This window comes from Ranitomeya variabilis, chromosome 3, assembly GCF_051348905.1.
Source record: "Ranitomeya variabilis isolate aRanVar5 chromosome 3, aRanVar5.hap1, whole genome shotgun sequence".
Taxonomy (NCBI): domain Eukaryota; kingdom Metazoa; phylum Chordata; class Amphibia; order Anura; family Dendrobatidae; genus Ranitomeya; species Ranitomeya variabilis.
Genome location: NC_135234.1, coordinates 543,878,836 through 543,899,154, shown reverse-complemented (window position 1 = coordinate 543,899,154; position 20,319 = coordinate 543,878,836). Strand labels below are relative to the sequence as shown.

Genomic DNA, 20,319 nt, shown 5'->3' with positions numbered 1-20,319 from the left:
CTCGAATCAAGGATATCAGGAACTTTGAATACCGGGCAGCCCTTAATGACAATACTGTAGAGAGATTTAACCTTGTTTGGTCTCCTTGGGATTCCTTTTGGTCCATGTTAAGCATATGATCTCTATGAAATGGATATAGCTAGGTCGTAACATTCCACATCATTTTCCCTCCTGTCCTTTTGTCTGAGTCTGTGTGTTTATTTGTAAAATTTCAGGCTATGTGCACATATTAGGGATTTTGATGCATTTTTGCAGCGCTTTTGGACACCTGGAATTGCATCAAATCAGCAGTGTAGTGCACAAGCAATGTTAGTCAATGGGAAATAAAGAATTGGTGTGCACATCCTGCTAAAAAAATGCTCAGATTTGCAGCATTCTATTTTCCGTAGCATGTCAATTCTTTTTGCAGATCTGCAGTGTTTCTGCACCCATTGACTTCCATTGATTCAGTCAAATCCACAGCAAAACTGCAGGTTTAAAAAGATCTGCGGTTTTGCTACAGAGTTGGGTACGAGAATCGCTGCAGATCAGGAGGAGGAATAGTGTGTGGGCGGAGAGTGTGTGCGGGTGTTTGTGTGTATCTATGTGTGCGTGGGTCTGCGGGTGTCTGTGGGGCTATGTGTGTGTGTGGGTCTTGTGTAGGCAGGCATCGTCCGATGGGACTACTAGTCCCATCCGGCTATGACTGCTACAGTGACAGGTAGCCAATGATGGGACAGCAGTAGTCCCATCATCCGGCTACTGTGTAAAAAAAAAAAAAAGAGAAAAAAAACACATACAGTACATACTCACCAGTCACCTAGTCCCCGACTCCCTTGATCACCTGTAAAAAATAAATAAATAAACCAACAGTATGCTCCCTGTTCTGATGTAATCCAATTAATAACGAGTGTCCCACGACGATCTCCTGTGGAGGGCTGTCACATTGGCAGATGTGACCGCTCTCCAGGGGCTCCGGTGATACAGTGACAGGAGGTAATCCTCCACACGGTATCCCTCTGCCACAGTGAGATCAGCAGAGTTCATACTGTCACTTGCGGCACCGCTGCATGGGAAAATTCTTACGCAGCAGTGCAGTAAAGTGAGCAATGAACTCATTGAACCCTCAGTGATAACACTGCAGGAGCCATTGTCTCCTGTCAGTGTGTCACTGGAATCCTATAGAGCAGTCACATCTCCTGATGTGACTGCTCTATAGGGGAGATCGTCATGGGACAGTCGTTATTAAATGGACTACATTGAACCAGGGAGTATTTGTGTTGGTTTATTATTTTTTGTTTTGCAGGAGATCGAGGGGGTCGCATGGATTGGCAGAACAATAAAGATGGGAAAAATGTGTAGTGTTTGATTTCATTAAAAGACTTTATCCTGGCTGTGTGTTTATTTAACCCTTTCACAGCTATAGGATTAATAATGGATAGGTGTCTTATTGACAACTCTCAATTACTAAGCCGGCTTGATGTCACCTTAGACTACAAAGGTAACATTAACCCCCTATTACCCCATATGTCACTGCTACAGGGCAGTAAGAAGACAGAGGCTAAGTGCTGGAATTGGCGCATCTTACATTTCTGGGATGGCTGGGAGCTGGTGTTTGTAGCCGGGGGGGGGCAATATCCATGGCTCCATCCTAGGCTATGAATATCAGCCCACAGCTGTCTGCATAGCCTTTTCTGGCTATTAATTATAGGTGGGACCCACATAATTTTTTTAGCCTGGGAAGATCCATGGGTATTAACCCCTTCCTAGCCTATAAACATCGACCCCCTGGCATTCCCTCTCCTTTTTTTTTTCAATTTTTTTAAAAAAATTAAACATATTGCATTTAAGGCCGGGGTCACACTTACGAGAAACTTGCACGAGTCTCGCACCTCAATACCCGGCACTGACTCCGGCACTCGGGCACCAGAGTTCGCGGCTTCATGTGTTTTTATGCATCTGAATGCTCCGGTCTGAGTGCCGGCGGCAGTGCCGGGTATGGATGCGTGCGAGTTTCTCACAAGTGTGACACCGGCCTAACGCAGATTTTGTGTGTGTCTTTATTTTACTCTTTATGTACCATTTTATTATGTTTATTACTACAAATTGGGCTTGGTATTATATATCTATCTATAGATAGATATATATATATATAGATATCTATATCCTTTACAGTATATATCTATCTCTCTGTATATCTATTATCTATCTCTCTATCGATATCTCTATCTATTTATCTCTATCTATCATCTATCTATGTATCTGTGTGTGTAAACATTAGGGTATGTGTCTAAGGGCAGGATTACATCCGGAATAGCTGCGGATTGAATGCTGCATACAACCGCAGCGTCGAGATGTTACAGCATAGTGGAGGGGATTCTATGAAATCCCGTCTCCACCATGCGTGCGAACACGCATCCGGCGGGCCTGCGTTTACGGACATGCAGCGCGTCTTTTTAGACCGCAGCATGTCTGTTTACCTTGCGGCGACGCTCCGTCGCCGCAAGGTAAATCACAGGGCCCTATGAATGGGGTGCGGAGATTCCAGATGTGTGCAATGAACACATCCGGAATCACTGCGCGTACAGAAGGGGGCGGTGCTTTGGGCGGAGCGAGTTTTCCGCTCTGTCCAAAGCGCCGTCATTACGGACGGTGGAAACAAACCCTTATTCTTCAATGGAGTGCATAAATGAAGAGGTTGGACAAGAAATGATGACATCACAATTCTTTTTTTTTCTTAAATAATAGATCTTTATTAGTGATGAGCCCTTATACTCGTTGCTCGGGTTTTCTCGAGCACGCTCGGGTGGTCTCCGAGTATTTATGACTGCGCGGAGATTAAGTTTTCATTGCTGCAGCTGAATGTTTTATGGCTACTATTATTATTATTATTTATTTATATAGCACCATTTATTCCATGGTGTTGTACATGTGAAAAAGGGTTACTTACAGGGTTGTAGATATCGTTAACAGTAAACAAATTTACAATGACTGACTGGTACAGAGGGGAGAGGACCCTGTCCTTGCGGACTTACAGGTCCTTCTCAAAAAATTAGCATATAGTGTTAAATTTCATTATTTACCATAATGAAATGATTACAATTAAACTTTCATATATTATAGATTCATTATCCACCAACTGAAATTTGTCAGGTCTTTTATTGTTTTAATACTGATGATTTTGGCCTACAACTCCTGATAACCCAAAAAACCTGTCTCAATAAATTAGCATATTTCAACCGTCCAATCAAATAAAAGTGTTTTTTAATAACAAACAAAAAAACCATCAAATAATAATGTTCATTTATGCACTCAATACTTGGTCGGGAATCCTTTGGCAGAAATGACTGCTTCAATGCGGCGTGGCATGGAGGCAATCAGCCTGTGACACTGCTGAGATGTTATGGAGGCCCAGGATGCTTCAATAGCGGCCTTAAGCTCATCCAGAGTGTTGGGTCTTGCGTCTCTCAACTTTCTCTTCACAATATCCCCCAGATTCTCTATGGGGTTCAGGTCAGGAGAGTTGGCAGGCCAATTGAGCACAGTAATACCATGGTCAGTAAACCATTTACCAGTGGTTTTGGCACTGTGAGCAGGTGCCAGGAAGCATGAAGTGCTCCAAAATCTCCTGATAGCTAGCTGCATTGACCCTGCCCTTGATGAAACACAGTGGACCAACACCAGCAGCTGACATGGCACCCCACACCATCACTGACTGGGTACTTGACACTGGACTTCAGGCATTTTGGCATTTCCTTCTCCCCAGTCTTCCTCCAGACTCTGGCACCTTGATTTCCGAATGACATGCAAAATTTGCTTTCATCAGAAAAAAGTACTTGGGACCACTTAGCAACAGTCCAGTGCTGCTTCTCTGTAGCCCAGGTCAGGCGCTTCTGCCGCTGTTTATGGTTCAAAAGTGGCTTTACCTGGGGAATGCGGCACCTGTAGCCCATTTCCTGCACACGCCTGTGCACGGTGGCTCTGGATGTTTCCACACCAGACTCAGTCCACTGCTTCTTCAGGTTCCCCAAGGTCTGGAATCGGTCCTTCTCCACAATCTTCCTCAGGGTCCGGTCACCTCTTCTCGTTGTACAGCGTTTTCTGCCACATTGTTTCCTTCCAACAGACTTACCATTGAGGTGCCTTGATACAGCACTCTGGGAACAGCCTATTTGTTGAGAAATTTCTTTCTGGGTCTTACCGTCTTGCTTGAGGGTGTCAATGATGGCCTTCTTGACATCTGTCAGGTCGCTAGTCTTACCCATGATGGGGGTTTTGAGTAATGAACCAGGCAGGGAGTTTTTAAAAGCCTCAGGTATCTTTTGCATGTGTTTAGAGTTAATTAGTTGATTCAGAAGATTATGGTAATAGGTCGTTTAGAGAACCTTTTCTTGATATGCTAATTTATTGAGACAGGTTTTTTGGGTTATCAGGAGTTGTATGCCAAAATCATCAGTATTAAAACAATAAAAGACCTGACAAATTTCAGTTGGTGGATAATGAATCTATAATATATGAAAGTTTAATTGTAATCATTACATTATGGTAAATAATGAAATTTAACACTATATGCTAATTTTTTGAGAAGGACCTGTACATTCTTCGGGATAATGGGGAAGAGACAGGAGGTCGGTGTGCTGCAGCACTGGTGGTGGTGAGGCAGCAGCTCAGGTGGTTCGTTAGGTGGCAGCTCAGGTGGTTGGTGACGTGGCAGCTCGGGTGGTTGGCGACGTGGCAACTCGGGTGGTTGGTGAGGCAACAGAATGGTTATTGCAGGCTGTAGGCTTTCCTGAAGAGATGGGTTTTCAGGTTCCGTCTGAAGGATCCGAGAGTGATGGATAATCGGACGTGTTGAGGTGTGGAATTCCAGAGGATGGGGGATATTCAGGAGAAATCTTGGAGGCGGCTGTGTGAGGAACACATAAGTGTGGAGGAGTGTAGGAGGTCTTGGGAGGATCGAAGATTACATGAGGGAAGATAGTGGGAGATTAGTTCAGAGATATAAGCAGGGGACAGGTTGTGGATGGCTTTGTAGATCAGTGTTAGTAGTTTGAACTGGATTAGTTGGGGAACTGGGAGCCAGTAGAGGGATTTGCAGAGGGGTGAAGCAGGGGAGTAGCGAGGAGAGAGGTGGATTAGCCGAGCAGCAGAGTTGAGGACAGACTGGAGTATTGCAAGGGAGTTAGCGGGGAGGCCACAGAGGAGGGTGTTGCAGTAATCGAGCCGGGAGATGATGAGGGCATGCACAAGAGTTTTAGTAGATTGTGGGCTATTAGCCAGCTTGATTACATGTGGCGATTCCCTAGCAACCAGGCAACCCCCACATGTACTTAGGCTGGCTACTAGCTGTAAATCATTCAGCTGCTGCGATGAAAACTAAATCTCCGAACACTAACAAATACTCGGAGACCACCCGAGCGTGCTTGGGAAAACCAGAGCAACGAGTATACTCGCTCATCACTAATCTTTATTTAGCTGACAAAAACACATACACATCCGCATGAAAAAAACGCATGAAAATCCGCATTAAAAACGCATCAAATCTGCCTGAATTTTTACCGGTGTTTTCTGCCAAGAGATGCAGAATCTGCTCAGAAAATTCCACAGGCAAATCTGCAACGTGTGCACATACCCTTACTATAGTATAAGATTGGTTGTTAACCTATAAGAGAGAGTGAAAAATTTTAAATGCCTAATTATTTTTTTTCCTGTAAAATTTGAAACATTTTCAATAAAAATTAAAATGTAAAAAATTACCCCTTCAACGCTTAGTAGTTAGATCTCATTGCTCTGCCATTCAGTGGCACTCTTTGTCCATTGGACCTTATAGTGAATAGAACTTTAGCCTCATTTCCACAATGTTGATTTTCACAGATAGAACGTGTACCCATTATAACTTATGGGCTTCTTTATATGCCTGTGGTTTTAGAGACATGTGTTTTGTTTTTTATGGGTGTCAAGTCTAAGGGTCATTGACAATCACGGACAGTGGTGTGCAGTCTGTGATTAACAATGTAATCTACAGGAGGAGCTTTGTGATTTATTTATATTTTTTCTATACATAAAAATCACTGATGAAAATACTGATGATAAAAACTGACACACTGACCAAACGCTGATGAAAATTGGCTTTAGGCTGCTTTCACACATCAGGATTTTGCCGTCAGGCACAATCCGTCGAATGTTGAAAAAAAAACGGATCCGTCGCAGATTGTGAAAAACTGATGCGACAGATCCATTTTTTTCAATGGATCAGACTAGCATATCCAGATAATTGGATTAAAAAAAATTGGAGCATGCTCAGTTTAAAAAAAAACAACGGAATCCTGCGCCGGAATCCGTCATTTTCCGGCTTTTTTGCCGGAGACAAAAAACGTTACTGTGTACAGACGCCGGAAACAACAGTTTTGCTGGATCCGGCGAAAACCGGATAAAACGTAAGGTCATCCGGCGCTAATACAAGTCTATGGGAAAAAAACGGATCCGGCGGCATCTTTCGCCGGATCCAGTTTTTTCAAAATTTGCTGGATTGAGCCTGACGGCAAAAGACGGATGTGTGAAAGTAGCATAAAAACACTTATGACACACTCTTGATTTTTCATGTATGCCAAAAAAAATGGTATGACTCCTGAATAAGGACTTGTGTGTAGTTTGAACTTACATCTTTTTAAATGGTTCACTATTTTCCTGTGGGTGAAGTAATCAGTTCACCTTAACGGGAACCTGTCACCAGTTTTTATTTGCCTATTAACAGATGGCACCACCTTTAACTGCGCCAGTGCTGATTCCCACAAACTTGCCTATCAGCTCCCAACTGCTTTCTGTATATCCCCAAAAATACCATTTTGGGGGTATACCAACCAACACCACCAGAGCTACAGTCACAAGATGGTGGATTGGGACTGGAGCAGCGCCATAAACAGTAGAAGATGCCACCAGTAAGTGTTTTCCTATTCATATGGAACATTCATTACTGAACTTAGGGGATGCTTACATTTGTGTCATCACCACACCTAGTTCAGTGCATGTGAATGTGGTTTTCGAATGTTCCATTCACATCTTTGAGGAAAAATGACTGGGCCAAGAATTTTACAATCATCCACCATGTATATCGTACAGATTCTGCATTCAACCTCAGTACTGAGTGTTAATAGAGCAGAGAGTATATTACACCTCTGCATCCCCTGTCCTCCCTGACAATCTTCTCGTTGGTTGCAGGGTGGCTGCATTATACACGCCATATGCCATTGAGGCTAGTGTTTGGCTGCAGAGGTATACAGGACATCATCCACAGAGACAGGTATATAGGAGACTGGAGGGGTAGATTGTGCATGTGGTGCTAGACTGGTGTCATTTTATTGAAAAATGCATCAAACAGATTTTTCTGTGTTTTTTGTGTGAATAAAACTTAACTTTTTAAAACTTTTATTGTTTACAAAATGTATATGTAATCCACCCCCCAAAAAACTCTAGGGTTAATAGGTTAGTGTACATCTTTTAGGGGGGGGGTTATCACTGTTCTCAGTGGTGTTTTTATTTCCTGCTCTGATCGGACAGGGAAAAAAATGGCAGCATTCTGAATTAGGATCGCATGCACCCCTATAAGTCTGTGTGTGAAGCATCGCACTGCACTCTGATATCGCCCGAGTGCAGTGTGATTTCTCTGTCTCCTCCGCAGCTAGAGGATGGGAGCACAGACAGTCGGCCACCAGTCACAGCAGGGCAGGAGCCCAGTGTCATTGGCATATCACATCGGATGGGACCCCGGCTTAACTGGCTTTTTGGGGGGAAATCGAAAGTACTAGTGAAAATAATGAACTTTGTAATATATTATCAGAGAAATCTTCTTTCTCCTGGATTGATCATTCACTTTCGGTTCATGTTGAGTGAATACAGACCTTCACATTACTAAGGGAGGAGATGACAGGTGACTATCAGTGTGTTTCTCATATGGACAAATGAATAAATGACACAGCGTTACCAATACTTTGTGATGTTAAGCACATTGATGCCATCCGTGTCTTGTATGTGTTTTTCATGGACCCATTGACTAGTGTTTGCTCTTGTCATCTGTGCTGCCGGGAAAAAACAGACTTGTCTCCTTGAGTTTTTCACTGCGCAGACACACAGTGGTGTAAAAACATGGGCATGCGCATAGTGAAATGGGTTATAATGCGTACGTGTGGTATCCTTAAAAAAACCCAAACACGGATACAACAAAGTATGGGCAACACGAACGTGTGAACGAGGCCTTAGACTTTAAATAAAGTGGATTCCCCCTTTATGGAACAAAGCCACTGCAGAAGTTCTTCGTTCCATTCACTCATTTCCATGAGACTGGGCCTAAAAGCTTCAGTTTTTACTTCTACTTTTGGGAAGTTTTACTTCATAAATATAAATTCCAGTGCAAATTGTATAAAAACGCGCATGGCATGTAGCAACTTTATATACTACTATGAAGTGCTCCTAGCTTATTAGTACAAGCAACCCAAAAATGCCTTTTTATTTTTACATTTGGGAATTAAAAGGTATCAACCACTGAGGACTCTCAATTCAAAATATTTTTTTATTTTTAAAGACTTTTATGTATAAAGCACATGATCAGACATATCTCTTCAGTGCAGTGATGAAAGATCCTAAAGTTGTGTGTGACTGGTTTCTGCAGCTGCATAAAGACCGATGTGTCATGTGTTCAATATGAAACCTTGTAGTTACGGACCTGTATTTTTGTCCTCAATGTACTTTACACAGAAGTAGACCTTTATTATTAGGGCCCATTCAGACTGCCGTTTTTTGTCTGTGTTTTTCATGGCTCACATTCTTACCTATAATAATATATGGGGTTGTTGACATGTCCATGATATTTTGCAGATTGAAGGACACGTCCGATATCGATCCAGATGTCATATCAAAATTGGCAATGCAAGTCTGTCAGTGAAATAATCAGACATCACTTTGGTGCCGTCCAAGTGTGGCCTGATTTTCTCAGACTGCTAGAGAGGAGAAGGTGGAGAAACCTTTTTTTTTTTTCGCGTGTAAAACAAAAATTGACGAAACTGACCAAAATCACTGAGGAGACGTGATTACTTTTTCTTGTGTGTGAAAAAAGCTGACATTTGAATATTTTGAATGTGTGAATTACTTACCATATTTGTTACTCCCTCACTATAGATCCCATGTTGAGCTAACATTACATTTAATGGGTTATTCCTATCATTGCAAGATTATTGCCTATCCACAAAATAGGTGACAATTTATGGATTAGTGGGGGTCTGATCCCAAGAAATGCCCTGACGGAACATAGCAGTGTCTATGGGATTGAAGAATAAGTTGAGGGCTGTATTTGTCAATCTCCTGCCATGGACAATGAATGAACGTCCTCAATCAAAACCTGTGTAAATTTGTCAAGCAAAAGACAAAAAACAAGCAGAACCGAGCATAAAAATCTTTGATTGTTGGCAGCCCTTGTTCTCGTGTAAGCAGGAATGGGCTTTTGTAGGAACAGTTGTCAGTCCCCATACACTCTGCACATGGGTGCACTATGATTGCACATGTCAGGCCATCACAAATGACCTGTGTCATCAATCATGGCTCATACAGGTGATTCATCAACAGTCCTAATAAACTCTTGTCTGACATATTTATCCATCCATAGTGCTAAACAAGTGAGTGTGGATCACACATGACTAAATTCACTTTCTGGTGTTTATTGGTAACACTAATGAGAAAAGCAATGTAGCGGATTTCCAGAAGCTATTCTGATTGCATTCCTGTCTAATATACATTCATGTCTAATAAAACATAGAGGCCCACGTCACATTTTGCAGTACCTATTGCTATTTTTTTATTCCCACTTAAAACAACAACAACTAGATGTTTCCCCATAATCCCTTCAGCAGTATTTGACATGTTAAAAAACCTCACTATTGCTCCAGTTTCACCCTGTAAGGGGAATGTGTCCACGTCCAGGATTGCATCAGGATTTTATGCAGGTAAAATCCTGACCAAATCTGCACCTGAGGTCTCTGGCAGGTCACCTGCGTTGTTCTTGCGTTGTTTCTGCATTGTAAGCACATGCTGCGTTCTTAAAAGATGCGCCGCATGTCCGTTTCCTCGGGTCTGCGCATGCGTCTTTTAATGCATAGTGCTGACGGGATTTCATGAAATCTCCTCCACTATGCTGTAACATCTGGACGCTGAACGGCTCTACGCAGCGTCAAACACGCAGCGTTTCCTGGACGTGGAAACATACCCTAATACTCAATCCATAGCTTCTCTTTGAATATAATGAAGGCTATGTTCACATGCAGCATTTTTGATTTTTTGTTGTGCTCTCTTTTGGCAGTAAAACGCTGCATTCAAAACTCCGATTTTGTGGCATGGCTTTTGTGTATGCCCCATTATGACCGTTTAGCCAGTATAAGTTATTGGATGTATAACCGAGTCAGTGCCTGTGGTTGCCGGTCCCAGCTGCATGTGTGGGCTACCTTTCAGTGAAATAGACATTGCCACCAAGACATTGTGGTCTCTGAGTCTTCTTGCATTCGGTGGTTCTTACTGATGATGTTTAAGGGTTAAATAGTAATTTGATTACTCTTTCTCAGAAGTTTTATCATTTAACGCTTCTTGTAAACTCATATCAGTCCTTAAACCCACACATCTTTTTTGTTTTTACTTATAATTCTCCATGATCTCACTGTAAAATTGTACTCATGTTAAAGAAGCCATCCCTTCTAATGATGTCATAATCGCTAAAAATTTCTTGCCATATGTTTTGCAGTTGAACTGAAGTTAACCCCTTAGTGACGGAGCTAATTTTGACATTAATGACCAGGCCAAATTTTTTAAATCTGTCCAGTGTCACTTTATGTGGTAATAACTCAGGAACGCTTCAGTGGATCCCACTGATTTTGAGATTTTTTTTTTCGTGACATATTGTACTTGTTAGTGGTAATTTTTTGGTCTAAATGATTTGCGTATATTTCTGAGAATAAATTTTTAAATTTTGCAATTTTCAAACTTTTTACATTTTTATACTCTTAAATCAGACCAGAAAAATTGATGTGCAAGCTGGAGGTGTCATTCACTTGCGCCGCTGACAAACATTCAAGGCAGAGGTAAAATTGAAAGAGTTTAATACCAAAGGTTTTTAAAAGTCAACGTGTTTCAAGGTTCTACACGACCTCTTTATCAGGACAAAAACTTTTAATTTCATAAAAATTTTTGTTTAGCCCCAATTTTTTTTTCACAAATGTAACTGAGTAAATGAACTCAAAATTTGTTGTGAAATTTCTCCTGAGTACGCCAATACCCCATATATCGGAGAAAACTACTATGTGGGTGCACGGCAGGTATCAGAAGTGGAGGAGCACCTTTTAAATGCAAAAATAACCGCAATCGAGAGCAGACGCCATGTCGCGTTTGGAGAGGCTCTGATGTGCATAAACAGTGGAAACCGCCACAAGTGACCCCATTTTGGAAACTAGATCCTTCAAAGAATGTGTCTAGATGTGTGGCGAGCACCTTGAATCCCCAGGTGCTTCACGGAAGTTTATAACATAGAGCTGTGAAAATTTTAAAAAAATCAAATTTTTCCAACAAAAATGTTCTTTTAGCACCAAATCTTGAATTTTCACAAGGGTAACAGGAGAATATAGACCATAAAATTTGTTATGCAATTTGTTCAGAGTACGAAATTACCCAATATGTGGGGGGAAACTACTGTTTGGGCGCACAGCAGGACTCGTAAGGGAAGGAGCGCCATTTTACTTTTTGAATGCAACATTTCCTGGAATCATTAGCGGATGCCATGTTGCGTTTAAAGAAATCCTGATGTGCCTAAACAGCAGAAACCCCCCACATCTGACCCCATTTTGAAATCTACACCCCGCACAGTTTTTATTCAAGGGTATAGTGAGCATTTAGTACCCACAGGTACAACACAGAATTTGATAACATTAGGTAGTCATATTGAAAAAGTTCGTTGTATTCACAAAAATCTTGCTTTAGTTCCAAATTTCTTTCTTTTGCAAGAGATAACACTAAAAAGTTGTACTTGGGTTGTTTCCCACTTTGTGAGCACGACAATACCCACATGTAGTCAAAAAGTTCTATTTGGACAAACGTGTCACATTTGCAGGGCTCCTAAGGTGCCCAAACAGTAGAAACTCCCCAAAACTGACCCCATTTTGGAAAAAGCACACCTCAAGGATTTTATCCAGGGGTATAATGAGGATTTTGAACCCAAAGGTACTACAAGGAATTTGATAACATTAGGTTGTCATATTGAATATATCATTAGTGTTGAGCGCAAGTGCTCGCTACTCGAGTTTGCATCAGGTGCTCTGGTATGCACCAAGTAATGAGGGTGCTCAAGTGACATGCTTGAGGCCCCGCCCCACATGTTTTGCGCAGCTGTTGGGCAATCCCTGTATTTTTTTGGGCTGTCTAAAATACGTAGATATGGCGTAGACTTGAGTATGTCAGTCGAGCACCTGTGATACTCGGTATAAACTCAAGTAACAAGCACTTGCACTCAACACTAAGGGTATGTTTCCACGGTCCATAAACACCGCGGGTTTGATGCTGGGTACAGCTGCAGCGTCAAACCCGCAGCATCCAAATGTTACAGCACAGTGGAGAGGATTTCAAGAAATCTCATTTCCACTATGCGTTAAAAGACGCCCGAGGCTCCCTGCATAAATGGACATGCAGCACGTCTTTCCAGACCGTAGGATATCTATTTATGTTGCGGAGACGCTCAGTCTCTGCAACATAAATTTCCTATCATTAGATGCGGTAAAGCCGCAAAACGCAGCTTAGTATGCATATGTACTAATTTAAATAATGTCTTACCTTGTTTCAGCTGGAAGTTCACGTACACTGCAGTTCTCGCGATGAGATCAGCTGACAGCGAAAACTGGCGTGCACGTGACTGCCACGGTTATCTCCGGTCACTAGCAAAATTCTCATGGTTAGCTGATCGTGAGAACTGCTGTTGAGGTGACAGCCGGAGACCGAGTTATATCCGGTGGTTATCTACAAGCTTTGCTGTGTCTGTATGTCAGGCTGGATGGTGGAATATTGCCACTGTTTAGCCAAAGGTATCCAGATGTAGCAGAGCTGGACTCATTGTGGGACACTCAGTAATTGGACTATGTCGGACAGGGAGTGTTTGTGTTGGTTTTTATTTTTTTTTGCAGGAGATCGAGGGCGTCTGCGATTAGGCGATGCAGTAAGTATAGTTAGTTAAGAATATTAAAGGACTTTATTCTGGCCGTGTCTTTTTTACCATATAACTATAGGATTAGTAAGGATAGGTGTCTTATAGACACCTCTCCATTACTAATACGCGGGCTTGATGTCACCGGACAATACAAAGGTGACATCAACCCCACAAATATTACCCCTCTTGCTACCGCTACAGGGCAAGTGGGAAAAGCCAGGTAAAGTGCCACAATTAGCGCATCTTTGGATGTGCCAGTTGTGGGGCGGCTGCGGGCTGCTATTTTTAGACTGGTGAGAGCCAAAATCCATGGGCCTCACCAGTCTGAGAAGATCAGGCCCCAGCTGTCTGCTTTTTCCTTGGCTGGTTAACAAAAATAGGGGGACCCCACACCATTTTTTTGGAGGGGATCTCACTATTTTTGCTAACCATCCAAGGTAAACAGACTGCTGCGGCCTGGTATTATCAGGCTGGTAAGGTTCATAGATATTGGATCCTTACCAGCCTGAAATACTAGTCCCAAAAGTCTGCTTTACTCTGGCTGGTTAACATATATAGGCGGACCGCATGCTATTTTTTAAAAAATTATTAAAAAGGAGGGGACCTCCCTCTGTGCTTTCCTCTACTTTCTGTGTCATGTATGTCCGGCTGTGTCACAAGATTCACCGTTATGTAAATTAGTACACATGCGTAGTAAGCTGCGTTACCGCACTTAATACGCATGTGACTAGGAAGATAATGCGGTTTTACCGCATCTAATGAAAGTGCATGGGTAATTTATGCAGTGGAGACGGAGCATCTCCACTACATAAATTGACATGCTGCGGTCTGGAAAAACACGCCACATGTCCGTTTCTGCGGTTGAGCCATGGGCATTGGTGCACACATATTGGGATTTCTTCACATCCCATCCACTATGCTGTAACAGCTGGATGCTGCAGATGTACGCATCGTCCAACCCGCCGCGTTTACTGACCGTGGGAACATATCCCAATATATCTGCAAACAGGAAATCACTTTTTTTCCTTCCCAGCAGCCAACTTTCAATTAGCTTTATTTCAAGTGACAAAAAAATGCATGCGGATAAAACGCATCAAACCACATATAAAAAACGCAGGTCACCTGCCAGTGACCTCAGATGCAGATTTGGTGCAGATTTTACCTGCGTCAAATCTGGAGCAAATACTGAGCCATTCCTGACCGTGGAAACATACCCTATCCTTTATATCGTCATCTTTTTTTTTTTTACTTTTGAAAAATCTCTTAAATTCAACCCTAACCCTATAAGCCGAAACATAACAATAAACCCAACCCTAACCCTATAAGCCCAACCCTAACTCTATTAGCCCAATCCTAAACCTAACAGACGAAGCGGGAGGGCTCGGGGGATGGATTAGGTTCTGGGGAGTGGGCTTAGAGACATAATTTCTTTCTCCTATGACTTGTATAATCATGAAAGAATAGAGAGAAATGAATTTAATAGCTTGCACACTTTTTTTTTTTACGTGATCAGTTGTTCAACAAACAAGTGTTCAGGGACCGGAAAATCCAGCCCTGATTGTGTTCTTCAGGGTCTCGGCTAACCCCTGTAGTTAAAACCACAGAAATTTTCAGACTCTGGGGGGGCGCTATACCTTTATTCTCGATCGCTGTTTTAAAACCGGAATAAGGCCCCTTAGCAGCCACATTTTAAAGGCTTATTGGTCGTTAAGGAGTTAAGTGTGTTCACATGACTGACATTTTTGGTATATCTAGAGAATCTAATCATAAATGCCTAAATGATGAGAGGGTCCCTGAGCCTCTATACTGTAGCTAGAACAGGGCTTCATTGACGACCCGTTTCACCTGGTGCCTGACTGCCATGACATGCGTTACTCTCTCCATTCACGTGGTAGTACACAATATAGGCTAGCAAGTTTTGGTAAAGTCAATGTCTAGATTGTTTAATACACATTCTGCCCTGTTATATTCTTTGATATTCATTTTAACTTTTCAGTGACCAGGAAAACTTTGGGACTGATACAAGTGTGATTCTGACACCAGTCTTGATAAAGAGTCCTCTGGAGTAAGATGCTCCAAATGCATTAATGCTACAAGTTATACCCCAGTATATTATTTATTTTACTTTTCAGTAAAGTGCTGTGGAATTTATGGCGCTAATTAAGTATCACTGTCCCCATTGGGGCTTAGGGCCCCTTCACACTGGTCGATTCTGCTACGATTACGACGCATTTGCGTCATATTCGACATCGCAGTACGAGCTCGTAGCCAGCGGTCACACTCTACGATGTTAACGCTTTTTCTGACGTAGTTGCGATGTGAACGTCACGCGTCGCAATCGTACGCTACCCTTCACACCGCCATAGTCCTACGACTCCGAGCGTGACGTATTACCAGCATGGGCGTGCTAAAACGTCACGCCCAATCAGGAGACAGGTATGCGGAAGCCCAACCCACGTAGTCGCATTACGAGCTCGTATGACCGCCGTCACATACTACGATTTCGACCGCCACAGCGAGACATTTACGACGAAAGAAAGTTCTGCTCTTTCTTTCACATCGTACGATGCTGGGCTGCGTCGCAAATCGTAACGCCATGTCACACTTTGCAACCTCGGAACGAGGACGGATAAACGTCACAAATCGAACGCTCGTTCAGACTTTGATTGCACAGTGTGAAGGGGCCCTTACAGACTAAATTCTTTATCAGTTTGTCATTGGAGTGTGGAAGGCGGGAGAGGGGTTGGAGCAACCAGAAAAAACCCAGGCAAACACGGGGAGAATATAGAAACTCCTTGCAGATGTTGTCCTTGGTGGGATTAGAACATACTGAGCCATGCTGCCTAATACATTAGTGTCATACTTTACATCGCTTTTCCACAGTAAATTACAATGAATTTATTGATGCATTTGACCATCCCAGCTTCACACTAAAGGCCCCGTCTCACATAGCGAGATCGCTAGCGAGATCGCTGCTGAGTCACAAGTTTTGTGACGCAACAGCGACCTCCATAGCGATCTCGCTATGTGTGACACGTACCAGCGATCAGGCCCCTGCTGCGAGATCGCTGGTCGTGTCGGAATGGCCTGGACCTTTTTTTGGTCGTTGAGGCCCCGCTGACATCGCTGAATCGGTGTGTGTGACACCGATCCAGCGATGTCTTCACTGGTAACCAGGGTAAATATCGGGTTACTAAGCGCAGGGCCGCGCTTAGTAACCCGATGTTTACCCTGGTTACCAGCGTAAATGTAAAAAAAAAAAACAATACATACTCGCCTTTCGGTGTCCAGGTCCCTTGCCGTCTGCTTCCTGCTCTCACTGACTGCCGGCCGTACAGTGAGAAGTGAGAGCACAGCAGTGACGTCACCGCTGCGCTCTGCTCTCACTGTACGGCCGGATCTCAGTCAGAGCAGGAAGCAGACGGCAAGGGACCTGGACACCGAAAGGCGAGTATGTATTGTTTTTTTTTTTTTACATTTACGCTGGTAACCAGGGTAAACATCGGGTTACTAAGCGCGGCCCTGCGCTTAGTAACCCGATGTTTACCCTGGTTACCCGGGTGCTGCAGGGGGACTTCGGCATCGTTGAAGACAGTTTCAACGATGCCGAAGTCGTTCCCCTGATCGTTGGTCGCTGGGGAGAGCGGTCTGTGTGACAGCTCCCCAGCGACCACACAACGACTTACCAACGATCACGGCCAGGTCATATCGCTGGTCGTGATCGTTGGTAAATCGCTTAGTGAGACGGGGCCTTAAGCTCCATTTACTTTCCAAAAAGTGGACAGTTCTGACACCAAAAGTGGCAAAAAATGTGTGAATTGCTCAAAAATTTAGCAACATTTTAAACTGTTTCACAACAGATTTCTGGCACAAACTGTTTGCTAAAATTAGACTCTTTACATGTTTTTTTTTTCCTTAATGCATGATGCACATTTATTAACATAGCCTATTTCTTGAAAGCTTCAGTGGTTAAGTGTGGAAATGCACTGAAAGCCATCTACACCCAGTGCTGAGACAGAAACCGCTCTGAAGGTTTCTACAACAGCTTGGTAAAAGAAGAAGAAAACATGTATTGAACAGACCGTGTTCTCGTTTCTGCAATAGATTTGTGGTTCCCACCTAGTCAGTGTAAATCTTTTATGGTACACCCCATTGGGCAGCATAATGCTTTACATACGTTTTTCCTCAATAATTCATTATTCTGCAACCACAAGATTGTGTTCTCCAAAACTCATATCTCAGGGAATTGCTCATATGAAAATTCCTTTAAAATTACTTATGAGAATCACACTAGAAGAAAAAGTCTCAGTCATAAGGCCACAGGACTGCAGTGAAAATGACATGACTGCTGGTGATTACTGTCCACCAGTATAAATAATGTGGACCTACACCATCATGTCAAATACTAATGTTTTCTAACCTGAGAAATTAGATTCCCCTTACATTTAGAATAGATTATACAGTGTGTAGTAAGAGCCGAGCCGTCGTGTGATCTTAAACAATGATTTCTTCTCAGTCTATAATGAGATACTTACAGACCTGATGCTTCTCTCGTCTGCTTTCTTCTACGTGGTGGTGTGAAATGTTCCCTCCCTTTGATTTCAAGACAAGTTTCCCCGAGTCTTCAGCAGTGTCATAATCAGCATTTTTCTGCTTGTGGTTAGAACTCACTTGTTGCGTCTACATCTTGATTGTGGGAAGTGAAAGCTGAAAAGTTTTTTGTTTTTTTTTAAATAAAGGCTATAATAAAATTGTCACAACGTAATAAATAATGGATTAGAGCAGAGGGCATGGTCAGAGAAGTAGCTATAATTGGAAAGTCTGGTATTCTGCTGGCATTACATGTCAGGTTTTTGGGGATTTTCTTTGATTCATGAAAAGTACAGTAATCTTTTTTTCAGTTTGCTGGATCCATAGGGTCAGTTTTTGCAATCCTTGTTGCCTCCTTTATTCTGGTATGAAAAAATAAAATCTTATAGGAATTGTCTACTACTCGGGCAACCCGTTCCCAATCAACATAGTTCCCCCATGTAAATTAATAACAGCACCATTCCAGCGACGTCCATGATAAATGTCACCCGACCTCTGCAGCCAATCAGCTTCTACTTCCAACTCACTTCCTTCTGACATTGCTGACATCCAGAGGAATTCAGAGACCATAAGCTCACGTTCATTACTTCCCAATGTCAATTTCGAGTAATGAACAATCCCACTAACTTCTCCTGCCCATTATATATGGAAAACAATGATGATATCAGTGTGCTTTTTTCCCCACAGGGCCATTGATTTGCATTGTTGAGTTTTATCCACAACACGATTCAAAGTAGGACAAGGTTTTTGGGTTTTTTTAAGGTTTTTTGTTTGTGTACAATCGGTCTTAAAAAAAAAAAAAAAAAAAAAAAGGACCTGTAATTCACTGTAATCACTCAAAAATAATGGATTCATCCCAAAATAACTGTCATATGAAAGAGCCCTTAGGCTGCTGAGCCAAAAAGCTTCTAACACTAAGTGGTTCCCTAAACATACTATAACTTCCATACTTTACACTCTGTTATAGTTTGTTTACCATTTTCACTTTTTTCATACACATATTCAGTATGTGTTTTTTTTTTTTATTAAGCTCAGCGATGGGTTGTGAGCACCAGACATTTCCCCATATCTACAAAATGAGTTTCCTTTTTTTCTTCTTCATTCAGGAAGAATTGGCTAATTTAAAGGGTTCTTTCTCTGTTCTGACACTACTCATGATATAAATTTTAAACTGTGTACTACAAATATGAGATTTATTTTTACGCCTGAAATGTATTGCAGTATATATGACTATATTAGTAGCATTCCAAAGAAATTAGTAATTCTTGCTCTCACCCTTGCATAAACATACTGTTTTGGACAAAGTGGAAAGATAAACAATACTCTTGAGGAAAGTAAATATGGATTCTCAAGACAGATTTCACCCCGTGCAGATCAAGAAATTGTAGATACACTTGGCACTCCAAATGTGAAACAAATTTGTATTTGGCAATCTTAGTAATAAGTCAGTGATGTTTCAGCCCGAAGACATGGGCCTTCATCAAACACAGATCAAAATACAAAACTACCGTATATAGGAAAAACACACAAGCGCTAACTCCTAAATGTTACCCTCAGCAGCTGGAATCAAGACAGGTGCCAAAACTGTCATATAATGTAAACAATGATGATAGTGAAGTTGAAACCGCCCTTGAGGGTATGACAATCATAAAGCGATATGTGTCAAACAGCAAGGGAAAAGGGGTCCTGTGGGGGGTCTACTGAGTAGGACCCCTACTGACTACAGGTGGTTGACTCCGTAAAATAGTTGTGCGTTGAGGCTTCCACTGTATCTGCGTAGTGGATCCTGTATCTCGCACAGGTATTATAGACCAACAGAATGTTAACCCAAATGTGTCCCAATTGGGATGCCCTGCACACTGCGGGATTTGAGTGTGGGGCGTATATACACACATACACGGCGTGCTAACCACTTTACACTGGTAGAACTGGCTGGGGACTCACCAGGATCTGAAGGCTTTGTGGATGTGATGCTGTCTGATGCGTTGCTGCCTATAAGGTCCCCGTGGTGGCGGTCCTGGTGTTCACATGGTGGAAAGGCGGACTGATGGCAGCTGCGGCACAGCAAGAATGCGAGGAAGCTGCGTAGAGCCAGGGAGAGCCCCGGCCGGTGGCGTCCCTGGATACGAGCAGGGAAAGAATGGCTGGCTGGAAAGCCTAACATGTGACGTTACAGGAGCCATGGAGCGGTGCTGGGACCAAGTAAGTATCCGACACGTCTCGAAAGAGCAGCGTCCTTCTTCATCAGGGTGTATATATATGCGCCCCACACTCACACCCCGCAGTGTTGCACGGCTATTTTACAGAGTCATCCACCCATACTCAATATGGGGTCCAACTCAGTAGACCCCCCCACAGGTCCCTAGTGGGTGCCCCCTTTTTCCCTTGCTCTTTGACACATATCCCTTCATGGTTATCATACCCTCAAGCGCAGTTTCAGCTTCACTATCAAAATATAAAACTACGATTATTCAGGTGATAGCGCTATGGAATGGCAAATGAAGTTACTTAATGCTGGGTGTAGT

At 42.6% G+C, this 20,319-nt stretch overlaps 2 protein-coding genes across 5 annotated transcripts in view; one reads left to right on the top strand and one right to left on the bottom strand.

Annotated features, from left to right (window-relative positions):
- The window catches only part of LOC143816569 (G-protein coupled receptor 183-like), a 31,289-nt gene extending 13,518 nt beyond the window's left edge, over positions 1-17,771 (bottom strand). Inside the window, exon 1 of one of the 2 annotated variants that reach the window (XM_077297115.1) lies at positions 17,740-17,771. The gene's annotated coding sequence lies outside the window, so the exon portion shown is untranslated. The remainder of the gene's footprint in view (positions 1-17,739) is intronic. The other variant, XM_077297116.1, reaches the window with a different exon arrangement.
- Positions 1-20,319, top strand: part of UBAC2 (UBA domain containing 2) — a 249,802-nt gene that overhangs the window by 132,849 nt on the left and 96,634 nt on the right. The window lies entirely within an intron of this gene.